The 13,937-nt window shown below is 49.8% G+C and overlaps 1 long non-coding RNA gene across 1 annotated transcript; it reads right to left on the bottom strand.

Moving 5' to 3' along the window:
- Positions 1-2,851: 2,851 nt before the first annotated feature.
- On the bottom strand, positions 2,852-12,128 carry LOC120412030. Its single transcript, XR_005604691.1, has 3 exons — positions 12,009-12,128; positions 3,517-3,618; positions 2,852-3,048 (listed from the first exon to the last, which is right to left on the bottom strand). It is a non-coding gene; the product is annotated as an uncharacterized LOC120412030 (long non-coding RNA).
- Between the last annotated feature and the right edge of the window lie 1,809 nt (positions 12,129-13,937).

The following is a 13,937-nucleotide window of genomic DNA, read 5'->3' as shown; positions in this document are numbered from 1 at the left end:
CTGGGAAGTGGAATTTCAGCCGCCCAGTCCGGTCATTTTCAGCCTCTTTCCCCACTCTCAGCACACTAGCCCTGATTATCTTTCCTTAGCTCTTCCAGGACTTTCTCACATCCTTAAATCTCATTACCTTGAGCCATGCTCAAGGGCTTGGAAGGAGGATGGTGGCAGCAGAGGTGCTGAACTGTACCCGCCACTGATGGTGGCGTCACAGAAATCACATCTGCAAAACCACAGTCCAGTGTTCCTGCATTTTAACCTAAAACCTCACAGCTATTTTTTTCCCTCCCCTGTGTCTGAAAAGTTGCAGCTTTTGAACTCTGGGTTTTACATCCATGTGAGGTTTTCAAATGAATGTTTAAGATCAGGTTTTATAGATATGAGGTCATATAGGCCTGTCAGCTGGAATCAAGCTACAATTGTGGCTGCACACAGAGCAAACTGTGCCCCAGTCTGGTCTGCGCTCCTGCATATTGCACTACTGTTAAAGATCTACTGGAGTGGTCATAGAAGGGAAGGGAGTGAGGGATGATGCTGGTACACAGCTTAGGGACAGCAGTTTCCTTCTGCTGTCAGTTGTGTGAGGGATGGCTGCCCAGTGTTCAGGCAACAGCAGAGAAAACAGCTTCAAAGTTTAAAGTTGGCAGCTTGACTTAACCATGATGTCATTGCTCCCAAAGCATGTCCAAGAGGGGCAATGAGAGGGAAAACCCCTGGCACTAGCACAGCTTGGAAAAGGATATCTGAATGCTTGGCCAAAGAGCAGATCAGTGCTATGGTCTTGATTAGACTTCCCATGTCGCTGTGATGCCTAGGTTTTAACTTTTCTGTTTTCCTGATTCTGTACTGCCTAGAGTGTAACTCTGAGGGGTTTTGTAGCTTGCTAATTTCTGCTCTCTTGTGCTAGGTAGACATAACAAAGCCTCTCTGGGCCTGCTCTCCAGGGTCACCCAGATTGTCCTAGGCCCAAAAGTATAATCCAAAGAGCTTCTAAGGGGGGCCAGCGGAGGGGAAATTACATCATTGAACTGAAGCTTTAATTGGAGAATTAACCCTGATATGCAAATGAACCAAACCTACAGAGGTGTGAAGGACTCGTGACCTGTGGTCCATCTTGGGGTCCATTTTTGGCAATAGCCTGTGGCTCCCAGGGTGTACCTTTGAAGGCCTTTCAAATAAATACCTATTTCATTCTTTTACTCCTGTCCAGTCTCTGTGTCTAGAAGGCCTCTTAAGGCATCAGCTGTGCTTCATTTGGCAGCTGTAATTTGGAAATGACGGTGTCAGTTCTGTCCTTTCAGACTGAGACTTCTTCTGCCATGGAACACGTCTTACCATTAACAAGCAAAACTTCTCCACATCCTCATCAGAGGTCCTGGTGTGCTTCTTCACTACCAGCACAGCCCAGGTCCTGCATGAAAGAATCACCAGATTAATGTGGACAGGAGTTTTCAGAAGTCACTGTGGCTTTGGCAATGGTTTGGTTGGTGCTGAGCACACCACATACAGGCAGCAACAGCTGGACTCCGCAGGGAGACAGGGAAAAAGAAAACAACCACACACACATGCAAAAATCATCAGTCAGGCTCGTTCTAAATGATTAATGCAGTGCACAGAGAAAGGCTTTTCAGCTCTTAAATCTTCACACGATTATATAAACCTTAACTCATTGCAGCTACCGAGGACCTGTGCTTGTTTGTGGGCATTAACAGCTGCTGTGGTGTTATAATTAGAGCAGAGAGTGAGGAGTCCCATGGAGAGACAGAGGAAACCCCAAATTGCTCAAGTCATTTAAACATTCAGGGAGATAAAACACTGCAGAGAGGTTCTGGAGTGAGCAGTGCTCGAGGGATGGAGGGGTTACAGCCACCACAAAAGTTGTTTCTGCTCTCTTGGGTCCATACAATTAATTATGGTTATTAATTATTTAGGATGCTACAGTAATAATTAGTGCAATAATCACCTCAGCCACTGAAATCACAGAATCACAGAGTTATTTGGGTTGCGAGGGACCCTTAAGATGACCTAGTCCAACCCTCCTGCTGTGGGCAGGGACACCTTCCACTACCCCAGGTTGCTCCAAGCCCCATCCAACCTGGTCTTGGACACTCCAGGGCTGGGGCAGCCACAGCTTCTCTGGACAACCTGTGCCAGGGCCTCACCACCCTCACAGGGGAGAATTTCTTCCTAAGATCTAATCTAAACCTGCCCTCTGTCAGTTTAAAGCCATTACCTCTTGTCCCATCACTAAATATCCTTGTCTAAAGTCCCTCTCCAGCTCTTTTGGAGACCCTTTAGTCTCCCTTGAGCCTTCCCTTCTCCAGGCTGAACAGCGTGGTCCTACTTCCCCATTCCCCAGCCCTCTCTTGAACATCTGTCCAGGAGGAACTTCCATGTGACCCCAAATTCATCCCTAGAGAACGGCTTTTCCCAAATCCATCGCCCCTTTCTGTGCTGGTGACTCGCATGGCCTGTCCCAGGAGTGCTCACATTTGCAGCACGATGCTGTGATTTCTGCCTCTGTTCTCCCTGTCCATGGATATCACAGCCCAAGAGACATCTGAGAGTGGAGGACAGTGCATGGATCTGAGAGGTTTTGCTTCATCTTAGGGCCTTGCAAACAATTACCTTCCTCAGTGAGGAGTGACCACAGAGAGGTCACTTCCCATCCCACAGCCTGCCAACTCCATCCACCCATCAGGTGACTCAGGAGGACAGGAATGCCCCAACTCCCCTCCAGCCCCTCTCCTATCCATCTCCTCAACTGCCACCTCATCCATGAGGATTCAACTCAACCAAAAATTAACACATTTTGCAATGCCCACACCCTGAAGAAACACCAGCTGACTCACAGCATCAAAGAAATTACACTGGAACCCAAGAGTCAGCTCTTCTTCTCCACATCCAGCCTCTCCTTCCCCCACCAGGCAGATCCCAGCTGCTGCTCTCAACATCCAGGCCCTGGTGGTGACCCAGCAGGTGACATCGCCCAGCCTCCTGGGGACTTGCGTAATGGGGAAGTGTCAGAGATTAGAGACAGGAGAGCAGCGGCTGCAATATAAAAGCAAACTGAATAATTAAAGAGAGGAGCAGTTCCTTGCAGAGAACAAAATGAAAGAGTTGTGTGATTTGAGCAGAAGTGACCTTTACACTTCATTACAAGGAGGTGGCGTCCTTATAGGGTTATTAATATTTCCAGCTGAATTAGCCTGGGTTAAAAATGGCTCAAAGGAATGAAGAAGGAGAGAGAGAGAGTGAACAAAAATATATCATTCTGTCTTTTTTCCTCCTCTCTGCTTTTTACCTTTTTTTTTTTTTTTTTTGGTGATTTGTTGACTTGAAAGCAGAAGGGGCTGAGTGGCCATCAGGAACGAGGCTTCATTAGAAACAGGGAGAGCTGCAGGGTGACCTGGCTGAGGGATCTTCCCTCCACCCTGGCTGTGCTTCAGAAGAAGCCTGTGGTGCCTCTGTGGCTGTTTCCACATTCTCATGCAGGGCATAGAGGGAGTTGTCACTCACCAAGCTGCAGAGACATCACGGGACTGACGTTCAGGTGGTTCTGAGCCAGTAGTGGAGCTCAGTGTTGCTGCTGCTGGGTCCACATGGAGTCAGTAGGATCTCCTAGGGCAGACATGCTCCTGTGGTTGCTGTTCACCACCCTGTGGGCCAACTGATTCCCCTTCCCACAAAACATCAGTGTGGAAATGGACAACCATGCTCAGCACGTTTTAACCCCCCCTGACATGAGGGACAGACAAACACCCTCCCTCCCAAACAGACACAAAGCCAAGGCCTTCACTAAGGCTATTTTAGCAGAGGGCAGACCACAGAAACCCTACAGAAAATAGAGCTGCTCCAGTTCTGTAGTTTCATCCTGAAATTCATACACACACAGAGGAAAGGACCTTCACCTCAGCACGTCCCAGCAGGTGCAGCCCCACACAGCTCCACAAAACCATGACTGCCAATAAAGTCCCAAAGCACCGGGTGAATTAAATGAGCAAAGTTGAGCTCAGTGACCTAAACCTAAATCCAAGCTGCAATTTTGCTGCTCAGAGCCTCGAGGTGAACACAGTTGTGCTTTTTGCTCTGATCACTCAGTCTCATACTAGTCCCATCTCTGACTCAGAGACACAGAAGCATTGCTACCTTGATAACACAGCCAGACACCTGCTTGCTTCCCCACAAGCCTGGCCTGAACAATTTCTTTTACTGCCTCTCTCTGCCCAGCAATAACAGGCATCAGAAAAACCCACCAGAGCAAATAGAAGAGGAGAGAAACATAAAAGCAGGTGCACATCAATAAGGAAGGAGGGTGCTGCGGTGGAGCCTGCAATCACTCCCAGGGGCTGCATTGTTACCACAGTGCTTCCTTCCACACTGTCCTTCCTACCCTCCCAGAGGCACAGCAGGTCGTCTTCCCCTGCTCCACTTGTGAAGGGGCCTCTTGCAAATTTAATGCTAAAACACAAATCAAATAAAGGCTCGAGGCTTTTGAAGTGATCATGAAATGGACACGGTGGCAGCTGCCTCTCCTCCAGTGGCTGCTGAATCACAGCCCCTCACTTATTTATAGGCCTCCCCAGGGTGCTTGCAGGCGAGTCGATGACAAATGCCAATGAACATCCACCCTCACCCCCACAAGGTGTTGTTACCCTGGCTGCAAAGGAGATGCAGAGCGAGGAAACAACACCCTGTCAGCTGTGCCAGACGGGTGAAGCGGAGGCAGGCAGAGCACCCAAGACACCTCACCCACCAGCCAGTGCCTCCAGCAGCATCACCTGAGTGCTGCTCCCAGCAGATGCTCTCGCCCTCCAAGATGGAGCTCATGTCCATTACTAATTCCCACAGTTTTTGATGCCATCTTCACTTTGACAAAGGGCAACGCTCTTGTGGCCACAATGAAGAGGACGCTGGTGCGCAGAGCAGGGTTCTGAACCGATTCCAGGGATGGAGGCCAAGACGCTGATGCTCCAGAGGGAGAAGCAGAAGTAGATGCTGAGACCCAAAGTTTTCCCCTTATTGCTGGACGCTATTGCACATGGGCCAGGCATTGAACAGCTCCAAGGGCAAGAGAGGGGAAAATTCAGACTTAATATGGCCTTGGTGCTGGGAGAAGGCATGAATGTGAAGGGAGAGGAAGGAAAAGGCTGAATCTTCCCCAGACTGGGTCAGGGAGGTAGAAACACCCCTCAGGGAAAGAAAAGGTGAAGAGTACCACCCTGTTCTGTCGTGAGGAGCATCCCTCCCAGGTGATGTCCACTGGAGCTGTGCTCCAGAGGGAGGACATCATCTCCCTTGCCATAGTGCCAGGGAGCTCTCTCTGGGTGCATCCACAAACTCTGGTGCTGTACACCTGACAAAAGTAGGAGTCAGGCAGCAGGATCTCCATTATCAGAGATGATTCACAGGCCAGAGAGATCACAGCTTGCCTCATACATGTCACTGGGACCTGGCACTCCAGGAAGAGCATTTATAAACTGGGACAAATTACGACTGCTGAGGTATAGCCCACATGGGAGCTGCTGCCTGCTTTCTGGAATAGAGTGACTCTTTACATGATACATGAGGCTGCAGGGCTCCTCCCCAGGGCTCTATAACTGGGAAAGGGCCACCTGGGCAGCTGTGTAGAGAGCCCTGTCACTCACAGCCAGACCAGGGCTTCCATAGGCTTCCTGGTGTTAGTGGCACTGAGCTGCTGTAGCTGGTCTTTAATTCAAGCCATCATTCATAGATTAAATCTGAAGTGGCTGTTTGAACTAGACTTGTTTTCTGTGGAAACTGTCACATGGGCTGAGAAAGCAATGGGATTTACAGGGAACACCCAGGGACTTGTTCTGGTGCAATTCCAGGTGGCCCCAGGAAAGGCAGCGAGCTGCTCTGCTAGGGAAGCTGGGATTGCTGTGGAGTTTTTAGGCTGAAAATCTCTGAGGTTTGATTTAGGGCTGAGCTCACAGTGAGGCCAACAAGACCACTGATAAAGCCTCTCCCTCGACTCTTCAGTTTCATGACCACTGGTAAAGCCTGTCCCTCAACTCTTCAGTTTCACGATGTTTTTAAGTACACAGTTCCAGGTCTAGGTCGAGTTAGCTGATGGCATAAAACGTTATTGAAGCATGAGCTGGAGTCAGGGAGTTATAAAGGTCATCTACGATTTGTTTTCTTTGTTTCAACTTCCTTTAGCCAAACCCATGACTGAACTGAAAGGAGTGGAGGCAGCAGCAGTCCCACACACCTGGCCAAGATCCGCTGGGAAATGCAACTGTAGAGCCGTGGGGAGAAAAAGAGGGAAGAGTAAGGAAGAGGAGAGAAGAGGTGCGGAAGACTCCCTGCTAATCTCAACAAGCAAGTCCCACTTTAACTCCACTAACACAGAAAGCAGTAACAGCAGTAGCTCATCATCTGAAGACTGTGACATGAAATTTATCTTTTTTCATTGCTTTCACAGCAATTTTGCACTGTGTTTGATAGCTGATGTGCATATCCAAATTCATGCAGCCCTACCACCCCTCTCCCTCTGCCTACTCACACTCACCCACGCTCTTCTGCGTGTGACTCAGGATGAAAAGGGGTTTAGAAAGATGCAGGGAACGTTTACAAGCCACCCACCGTTTCACCCCCAGCCTGGATGGCCACGTTAGCACGTCCAGGTTGCATTCTGAGGCAAATCCCTGGGACAGGCTTTTTTTTTGTCCCCTGCCCAGCCAGGCACAGAGCAAAGCTGCACCAGCTCTGCTTCACTGTTTACTGCTGGCTGAGCATTGCAAGGCTGGGTTTGCTTTAATTTGGTGAATTTCCCAACTTCTTGCTCGATGCTTTGTCCACGTCTCAGTGCAAGAGTGGTCACTGCAGCAGACCCCAGAGACCTCCTGCATATGGCCTCACAATAAGGAGGTCACTCGGTCACACTGGGCAGTGTAGGAGGGTGGGAGACGTTTGCAAAACAGCCACAGCCTGTCCCATTCAGCAGCACCAGCAAAAACATGGTTGTGTGAAAGTCTGTGGCTTTTTCTGGGCTGGTTTGAGTTCGGTGTGGAGGCTTGAGCCTGTGAATTCTCCAGCAAAATCTTTGCGGCATGGGGGCACAAAATGAGCAGCACAAAAATCCCCCAGCAGCAGCTGCCAGGGACTGACAGGGGACAAACTAAGCAGGTTTGGGTGACAAACCAAAGCCAGTCTCCCCCCTTAACACGGCTGCTGAAAAGCCATTTAGGGGAGTGTGTCACCACTAACATCATCCTGTTTCCATGGAGACCAGATTAACAGAGCTGTCGAGAGGAGCTGCACTCCTAATCTCTCCTGGAGAAAAGAGCTTGCTGATACAAGAGACTTTTAAACATCTTTAATCCAAATTCAGGGTTTTCCTTTCCATGTTCTCTCTAATCCTTCTAGAGGTTACCAGTCCCTCTCAGGCCCGAGCCCAGCACAATAACATCAAACAGTGCAGTCACCCACAGCCTCTGCAGTCCCTCGCTAATATAAAATTTTCTATCTCTCTCTCTCCAAAAGTTTGGCTGTCTTAAAAATAACAATTTTCCCAGCCCATCATGTGCAAGGGTCCTGAAAAATGATGTCTTCATTGGTGCACTCAGCCTGTTTTCTGGAGAGGGAATTAGGCCCTGAGGACAGAGATGGAGGCACCTTCCTCCATCAACAAAAAGATGCAGGTCCTGCTTTCTGCATTGCAGGAGTCACTTTCCATTGGCTTTTTTCTCCTGAGCTTTTGCCTTTCCTGTGTTACATCCCAGATAAGAGCAGATCCCACAAGAACACTGGATAATTTGCCCAGTGGAATGGTGCACTGCAATTGCACAGCTTAACCTAAGGATTTATGGAATCACAAACTGGTTTGGCTTGGAAGGAACCTTAAAGACCATCTGGTCTACCCCACCTGCCATGGGCAGGGACACCTTCCACTACCCCAGGTTGCTCCAAGTCCTGTTCAACCTGGCCTTGGGCACTTCCAGGGATCCAGGGGCAGCCACAGTTTCTCTGGACAACCTGTGCCAGGGCCTCCCCACCGTCACAGGGAAGGATTTCTTCCCAATATCTGATCTAAATCTACCCTCCTTCAGTTTAATGTTATTCCTTGTCAAAAATCCCCCTCCAGCTCTCTTTCTCTCTCCCTCCAGACCCCAGATTTACTTCTATTTTGGGAGGTAGGACCATAGTTACCCTGTTCTCTACTTCTACCAGCCCTGCAGATTTAAGTACAGCAGAACAAGGTCGGCTTCCCCTCCAGATCTTTTGGGCTTGGTCTGTCCTTTTCCTGATGGGCAATTCATATCTCCAAATGCTCCAGGAGTTCCCATGCCCTCCCTGCCCATCCAAAGCAGGCATCCACATTTTCAATCCACCAGGCAGGGCCTTTGCCAAACAGCTTTTGTTGATTTTTTGTTTTTTCCAGTGGGATTCTCGCTGATTAAGACTCGTGTACCTCTCCAAGCCTCCAGGCAGGTGGGACACTGCACACAGCCCTTTGTGCTCTCCATTGAGGGCCACACTGAGCACTCCACACTGTGGCTCATAAAGCACTCCAGCTGTGCTGAGTCAGAGCCATTTGGAACATCTCTGCCTGCTAAGCTGAACAAGGCATCAAAGGCTCTGCCACCTTCCTGTTGCTTCCAGAAGTCAAAAGAAATTTCACTATTTGCTTTTCCTTGCCTTTGCTTTACCCCAGAAGCTTGTCAGGGGGATCGTGATAAGGTTTGACAGTGCCAGAATGATGGAGAAGGAGTCAGTGTGACTGGGAAAGTACAGCTCAGTCTCAATTTCGTTCCTGTTCCCCTTGCCAGAGGGGCTGGTGATGTTCTGCACACCTGGAGGCATAGCTGTGGCTTTGCACAGCCTTGCCCCAGAGGCCTGAGCTTGTAAATCAGCTCTACTACAACATCTCACCTCCATCAGCCCTCTGGCCCTTCCCTGGGATCCTGCATGTGCTGTTGCCTTGGCACACAACACACATGCAAGCCTGAAGCTTCCCAGAAGCTCTGAAAGAGGCACAACATGGATCTGGGAAAGGCCAGGCTGAGGCACATCTGTGTCCTACAGCTGTGGGCAATGAAGGGTTAGTTTCTCTCCAGGCTCTGAAGGCACATCTCTGAAGCATCAGGCTATTTCTGCTCAGCATGTCTGATTTCAGATGAGAGCTCTGCTGTGGGATAGAGCTGGCATGTGGGATAAGAGGGAATAAAATTATGCACAGGATATTTTGGTGCAGGGTTTCCTACACCTACTTCTATTGTCCTTCTCTGACTGAAGGCTCCATCTGGTACATTCATGGCTGGGCACAGTGGCTGGAGGCCAGCAGAAGGCGGAGCAAGAGGTAAGTTAAAGCAGGGTGCTGCAAAGGCTCTGTTTATAATACCTGCAGCTACAAATGACTGATTTGGGGGGGGGGGGGGGGGTTATTTTTTTTTTTGGTTGGGTTTGGGGATTTTTTTGTTGGGGTTTTGGGAGGATTTTTTGGGGGTTTTTGTTTGATTGGTTGGTTTGATTCTTTTTTAGGGGGGTTTGCTTGGTTGGTTTTGTTTTGGGGTGGTTTTTTGGTTTGGCAGTTTGGGGGGGTTTTTTTGTTTGATTTTTGGGTTTTTTTGGTGGTGGGGGTGGTTTGGGGGATTTTTTTGTTTATTTGTTTTGGGGGATTGTTGTTGTTGCTGTTGGTTGTCCAGATATCAGCCCCTGGGCTCTGCCTTGTATCCACAGCCACGCTAGGCCAGGACTTTCATCTCCTCCATCCTACCCCTTGGGCCAGTCCCTCTGAACACCTGATGCCCAAAACAGGCGACAAAACTGAGGAATGCTATTACTGTTGTTGTTATTATTATTAATAATAATTAATGTTTGGAGCAAACAGGCTGTTCTGTCCCCACCAAGGCCATGTGTAGAGGCCCAGTGACCACAACCAGGGACTTTCAGGAAGGATGACCTGTGGTGTCTGTTGAGGCCAGCACTGCCCTGGGGGTGTCAGAGGAGCGAGAGTGGCAGGAAGGGGTTGGGCAGGAGCTGTCCTGAGCACGTCATAGGTTACAAGGTAAGATGTAACCAAAAGTATGTATTCTATCCCCATCTTCATAAGATGTTAAAACCAGGTGAGGCAGTGCTCTTTATCTCTTCCATGACTCATCCCTGATAACTCCCTCCGGAAAAATATCTTCTGTTAATGAGCCAGCTGTTAAACACAGGTGGGGCAGTGTTCTTTATCTGATACCTCCCTCCAGGAGATATCTTCTGTTAATGGGCCATCAAGGCCTCATTGCATGACTCATAAAATGACACCATCCCATTATGAGACGCTCCACCCAGGGGGAGGAACCAAGCATTCCTAGCCGGATATAATCCGAGGTTTGGAACACCACTAGCCTTGCCTACTGGATTCCGAGAGGACAAGAGCTGCATAACCACTGCTGGACCTTCAGAGGAGCATCAGACCCTTCCACACGATCACCACATCAACGGGATTGCAGCCGCCATTTAATGGGACTGCTACCACCACCCTGCCCGGCAGGGTGGCACGTTGTATCCTGACTCTGGCAGTTTAAGCCAGTGTTTCTGTATTTTTGCCTTTATCTTAATTTTCCTATTAAACTGTAATTGTGACTTGGGATCTCCCACTGGTTTGCTTTCTACAGCACACCACACGGGTGAAGGGGATGGCACCGCCTTCCTCCCCGCGCCTTTCGGAGCCGGCAGAGCAGGAGCAGCGCTGTCCAAGGTGCTCGGGCACCTTCCTGCCACAGCCGGGCTGGGTGCAGGGGACAGCGAGTGGGGACTCTGCTGAGTCGGCCCCGGCTGTCGGGATGATGTGGCTCCAGCGGGATCTGTCACGCTCTGCCACCATGCCTTGTTTTTGCTGGCGGGCAGGAGCTCAGCCACGGACAGGCAAACCAGGGGGAGGGAAGCGGGGAGGAGAGGGGCCAGACAAGATAAATAGGTAGCGTGAGGATAATAAAGGAGGACAGCTGGCCTAGAAAACTCGAGAGATAAATCGGCAAGGGCGGGGGGGGGGGGGGAGCGGAAATCCTGAAACTAATTCCAAAGCGTGAGGGTCCTGCTGAGCCCGCAGGAGAGAGGCTCCCGGTGGCAGCCACTCCCTCTGTGACTCCTTGGTGCCTAGCATTCCTGTGGCCAGCACAGCCACGGTGGACACCTGCCACAGCCCTTCACATCAGCAGGGTTAAAGCCATGGAAAAGCAGGGGGCTTTCCCCAGGAGCAGGGGATCTGCTGGGCAGGACAGGTGTGGCTGCTCAACCCGCAGCACAGACCATCAACCCGGGCCATGCCGACGCTCTGCCTGCCTGGGGGATGCAAACAGGGCTGAAGGGACCAGCAGGGACTTGTCTTTGCCTCCATATTCCAGTCCTTTCCTTACCTTGTCTTTTATCTGAGACTCTGAACCCCGCCAAAGGAGCTGGGCAAGCGTCCCTGTACTGCCTTAGTGCAGTACTAAACCCCACAGAGTTCTGTGGAGGCCAGAGATGAGGGCTTGCCACCCTCTCGGTTGGGCCAGTGTGTGTCCACACAAAGCACCAGAAGTCCCCAAAGCAACTGAGGCTGAAGGATCTTTTGTCATTCAGGTCCTGTGATGCACCACAGCACAAGACGTAGGAAGGTTCATTAACCTCTTCAGTAGCAAAAACACCAAAAAATGCACCCTGCTGACCTGAGCAGGAGCTCACAGGAGGTCCAATGGCCCGGGCAGAGACACAAATTTCTCTCTCAGCTCAGCGTTTTCCCCGTGCAAATGAAGCTGGCACATAAACACTGGTGCGTTCACAAATGGCATCAGCAAGCAAAGTGGCCCAAAGTCGCAAAGAAAGATGGAAGGAAAGTTAGAACAGGGTGAAACAAGGGACCAGTGAGCAGCTCATGCTTTCCAGATTGACAGAAGAAAGGAACTACGAAAGAAAACAGAGCCCAGCCTTTATTCCTTTCCAGCCACCCTGTCCACAAGCCTGTCTCCCAGCATGGGAAAGGCAGCTCACCCTTAATCCTCCCCACAGATACTCACAGCCCTCCCTCCAGCGCCTGGAGCCCGGCTCGGGGAAGTGCAAACAGCCGCTGCAAAGTCAGAGCTAAGTGGCAGCTTCCCATTTCCCCAGCTCTAATTGCCAGCTGAGCAGACGGTTAATCTCCCAGAACGTGCTGTGATAAGGGTGCTGCTGAGTCCCCGTAATTGCTTAAGAGCTGCCATCGAGGATGCCGGGAATTGCCCAATTATTCTCTCCCCGGTTTCTCCACACCCCACGTTCCCTCCCTCCCCCCCCTCTAAGTTTTGTAAATTAGAAAAGAGCCGCTTTTTTTTTTTTTTTTTTTCCTTCTCAAAAACAGCTGGCACAGGATTTCTCAGCAGTTCAGTAGGGATGAAGAGATTATATCTGGGCTGCCTAATCCTGTGTGGGCAGGGAGAAGAAAATGGGGGGAGCAGCAGTGGGGATCCCAGTGGAAGCAAAGGGGAGGGAAGGTTGCACTCACAGGTGATGCCGTGAACAGAATTCATCCCAGCAAGCCAGCACTGGCCCTGAGTATAAATCACATCCCATTTCCAGCTCCTCAGTGGCTCTATTGAACAATAAATCAGCTCCTCGTCCAAGCTGGCTGAAACATTCACACTCTCACAGTTACCTTACTCAGTGCTGAAAAGTTAAAACCTTCCTGCCAAGGCCAGCAGGCTGGGGAGAGTCAAATATCCAAATCCCCTCAGAGCTCAGCAGTGAAAAACACAACAAAAAAATAAAAGCCAAAACCCACAAGACAGAAAACAACTGAACTGCAGATCACCTGCGCATCTCCATTTGTTCAGCTGTTTTTCTCCAGCTGATGCAGCGGGCCAAGAAGTCATCTGGTATCATCAGCGAGGCAAACAAGCCAGGCCACTATCTAATCCAATGCTAATATACACACAGAGGCAGCAGGACTCAGCTCCCAGCCCTTGGCTATCTTTGCAGCTGTTTAAAGCTCGGTTTGCTCCCTAAATGCTTCGTGACTGTCCCTTAGATGCCACTTTTAAGCCCCAGAATGGCAGCTCTTTGAAATTACAACACAGGCAGAAGTCTGCAATGCCAGCAGAAGGATTGAGGGATTTAAAGTCCTTTAATTTTAATGGGATCAGGTTTGTTCTTATGTAAAGAGTTCCTAGAAGTTTGGACATAGACACATTAAAGATGCAGCACCTCCAGTCTGGGTCACTCAGGTGGGTTTTGGCTCCTTTTTGTGCTCTGCACTGTCAGCTCGTGTCCTAACCCAGCTGCAAACCACAACAACCACAGCATCTCTACCTCCAGCACATCTGCAAGTGGCTCTCCATTCCACAGCCCATTCCTCCTATTCCACCCATTCCAGACCTAGATGGCACGAGGCAGAACAAGTGTAATACCAGTTCCCACACTGGTTTAGCTTCGGAAACCCCTCAGTGTCCCCTCTCAGCTGGGGAAAAAGCCACTGAGCACAAATCCACCCCACCCCACTCATGGCAAGCTGGAAAGTGAGATGAACCAACAGAGGACGGAGATTCTCAACAAGGGGGGGAAAATTGAAGCACAACAGGAGAAAAGATGACTTAAAATCCCACAGTGCACCTTCAACTCAATGAATGTCCCCCACCATGTCACAGCAGAAGAGTCAGGGATTATTCAGGCAGATCTGAGCTGGAAGTTAATTTAGTGAGTGGGTAATAGGCTGGTAAATAAGGTAATATATCAGATTTGCTGATTCCTTAATACCCACACATTCACTCATAGCTTTGATATAAGATGTAACTTGACATATAAACAAAGGTATAACCATGAACACAAAACACAAGACTACAATTAGGTGGAACATCTAATTCATAGCTCCCATGACTGTTGGTGACCACCTGAGCAGATTTTCTCACCAGTGATGTTTTCCAGCTTTCTTCACTCCGGCTGGGACATGGTGGGTTGTGACTGCATAGTTAAAG

The sequence above is a fragment of the Corvus cornix genome, chromosome 4A, assembly GCF_000738735.6.
Source record: "Corvus cornix cornix isolate S_Up_H32 chromosome 4A, ASM73873v5, whole genome shotgun sequence".
Lineage (NCBI taxonomy): Eukaryota > Metazoa > Chordata > Aves > Passeriformes > Corvidae > Corvus > Corvus cornix.
The sequence above is the reverse complement of the archived record's forward strand: the minus strand, read 5'-3'. Positions and strand labels throughout refer to the sequence as shown.